This window comes from Pinus tabuliformis, chromosome 5_2 (assembly GCF_031772625.1).
Source record: "Pinus tabuliformis cultivar Carrire ecotype Pingquan chromosome 5_2, CPIR1, whole genome shotgun sequence".
Taxonomy (NCBI): domain Eukaryota; kingdom Viridiplantae; phylum Streptophyta; class Pinopsida; order Pinales; family Pinaceae; genus Pinus; species Pinus tabuliformis.
In genome coordinates this window covers 1,074,769,104-1,074,772,615 of record NC_142306.1, presented here as the reverse complement: position 1 = coordinate 1,074,772,615, position 3,512 = coordinate 1,074,769,104, and positions in this window count along the sequence as shown.

Sequence of the window (3,512 nt, the reverse complement as noted above, 5' to 3'; positions counted from 1 at the left end):
TCTAACTATCATATAAATTCACACTATTATATATAAATAGGAAAGATATTATAATTATCGTATAATTATATATATAATAACAAATGATATAATTATCTTTATATTAAGATCCAGAATATAATATATTATTTAAATATAATAATCATACTATTATAATATATAATAGTATGATATATATATTATTATCATATTATATTTATAATATGATAATTATAAATATAAGACGATTTATAAATATTCATATTATAATTTACAAATAATGCTACTTAGTAGATTATCCGAGAGACAGTTCATATAATGATTCCTTTATCATGGAATTGGATCATCCGATTTATATGAATCCCATTTATATAGCTGGGTTCAGAACGTCGTGAGACAGTTCGGTCCATATTAGAGTAGCCAGTAGAATTATTCATTAGGTATTAATTATTTGCAAAGGGAAATTTAACTACTCTGAGAGCCTTCACAGCCCAGGAACAAGACGGGAGATACTCTCTATAAGATCATAATCTTGGGAAATATGAAATCTGTAGTTTTGTCAGGACCTACTGTGTCAAGTATGAGCTTTATCCCCTTGTTCATGTTCTTTCCATAACATCTAGCTACTTGCAGTGGGACATATATAATGGATGATCTCCAGGCCAACCACAACCAATATGGTGGATGGATTTCTGGGGTCTGGATCATATAAGAGAAATTTTTCATTTTTAATCTATTTAAAGCATATTTGGGTTGAGGAGTTCCGGGATTAGAGGATATAGTGACCGGGACAAGCGAATGAACAGTATATGTAGGTAAGGGCTCCCAGGGTAGTGGAAAGCTTTCGTGTTCCAATTCCTGCCAAAGATAAGAGATATGGTACCCATACCCAAGTGGACCATTCTGGAATCCCTCTTTAGGGTCTCTCATAAATATCTCTATGAAATCCGAAAGATTCGAAATGATCGAATCGTTCAGCATTTGGGGGGACTCAAATTGGTTTATTGTTCCACGGAATGCCCCATTAAGGAATGGATCATACATTTCAGTAAAAGAATCCCCCTTAGAATTGGAGAATTTCACTCTCCTTTCTATAACATTTTCAGCGGGAGATCCATGGCTTAGATCTTTCACTCGATCCGAAAATTCATTCCCTAAAGAATCTCTTTTTCTTTTCATGGTATGATTCCATCTATAATAAGGATCCTCAGATGAGCAAGAAGTATATAAAAAATCTCTATATTCACCGAGCTTTTCCCCAAGGACCAATACACTAGGTAAAAACGTAAAAGAGATTCTTTTTTTTCCATCACTTGAGTATGCGCCAAAAAAATATTGAGAGACTTCGGTCCTCACAGGACCTAGGCGAGTAAATGGGCTATTTCCAATATATTGTATCGGTTGATAAACCCTATTATGATCAAAGCACATAATGGGCCATGGTTGCTGCCAGAAGAACTTTTCTTCTTTTATAAGTTCTTGAAGTTTTTGTGGATCTATAGCAACAGAGCGGTTTTTTCTAGCCATAGCCACAGAGCGGTCATCTCTAGCCATAGTCACAGAGCGGCCATTGTTGTCTTCATAATTTTTACCTTTAAGAAAAGGTAATGGGGCTCTACCCAAATAGAACGAACAATAACAAAGAATAAGTAAACTAAAGGTTCGATTGATATAACGTCTTAATAAAGTATTATCGATAAGTGAATTACGATCTATACGGAAAGATACCCATTTTATAAAAATTGTTAATAGAATATGACCGCCCAACCAACCGCAAAGACCACTTATCATAAAGGATATATTAGGGTTGTAACGAAAAAGAAAGAGGTTCACCAGTCTTGTTAATACGGGATTTGCTAAAAGAATGGGATTCAACAATTGAAGAATTAGACCATCCATAAATAGACTTAGAGCTTTTGGATTATTGATCGAATTCATGAGGTGCGGAGATTCAGAACTTGAAGGTTTGTCCATAATTTGGAAAAAACGAAAGAACATATATGGTACGACTAATAAAGTTATTGCATAAGGTTTCCACAGCGCTGCATAGATGGGCGAATAATACAGGGACAAAAATCCTATTAATTGTCCTGTAAAAGAACCACTTATGGCTATTATACCATAGCCAGGTTTTCCCAAAAGGAAGGATCTCGTGGAATAGATTTTAGAGGGACCAAAAGGCAATGTAGCAAGAAATCCATAATATAGCCCAAATATGATGATCGGACCTGAAACTTCTACCCATGAGGATAATGGACCCAATAGTAGACCAAGTACTTTTATCATATTAAAAATCCCTTTGATCTTGATCAAAGAATTATTTTGATAAATTTATGATTTTATCATATATATTATTTCTAAGTATAGAAATAGTTTTTATATTATATAAAGAAATATTCGATTTACCATAATTGATTTATAAGAAATATTATAATATCTGGATATTGCATATGCTATTAATATATATTATCTGTTATCTTATTTAACAGGAGTACTGGTATATAACTCGTTGTTCTTTCGAACCAGGGTGGTCCGATCCAAGTTATCTAAATTTTCGTTACGTCGTAGAGGTCGGGTAACCAATTTGAGTACATCTCTCGCATTGGAAAATCCATGAATCTGGGCAAAAGTAAATTCAACTGACCATTTAGTACCAATTCCTCTCGCCCCTAACGGGTTAGCATGAGCCATTCCGGTGATGGCTAAGTTGGGTTGTAGCTCGCGCATACGTCGTATCTGATTCGAATTGTCTGGTTTCTCTACAATTCGTGGTATGGGCATACACATTCTTATACATGTATTTTGTAATAGCGCTAATTCAGCAGCTTGATACCGTTTATCCATATATGGAATACCAATTTCATAAACGATCATACCACATCTGATTAGGACTCTGGCTATAGATATTTCTATTAGATAATCTCCCATGAAAAAGACAGATTTTCCGCGTACCAAATCAAGATAATCTTTTAAACTCTCCCATATCCATTCCTCTCTTTCCTCCAGACTCTGGGCCTCAATACCAAATACAGGACAAATCCTTTCGATCCAAGCACGCGTTCCGTTCGGACCAATAGGAAAAGGAGCTACGATTAATTCACATTTTTTTCGTCTTATCAAAGTTGTTGCTGTACGAATAAGAAATGGGTTAACCCCACAAACATAAACTCCATCACCCAGTGATGGAAGATCGGCATATCTCTGAGCGGGCAACCAACCTGATACCTTGATGAATTGGCGTCTTAATTCTGTATCAAGTTGAGAAACCAAATTCGAGGGTAAAGACCCAAAAATAACTAAGGGAGGATGATTTGCATATTCCACCAAATTCTTTTCCTTCAGAAGAGGAAAAGGGAATAAGTTTGTTTTAGTTTCTTTTGATTCACCAATGGGGAATTCTTGGTCTGGACAACGATGTGCCATTACAGCTAAGACAATATCTTCCCCCTGAGTAAAAGCATAATCCAGTCCATTTGCTCTTGCCACTAGAATTGGTACTCCAATTTCATATTCCAATTTGGGTGCCATACCTT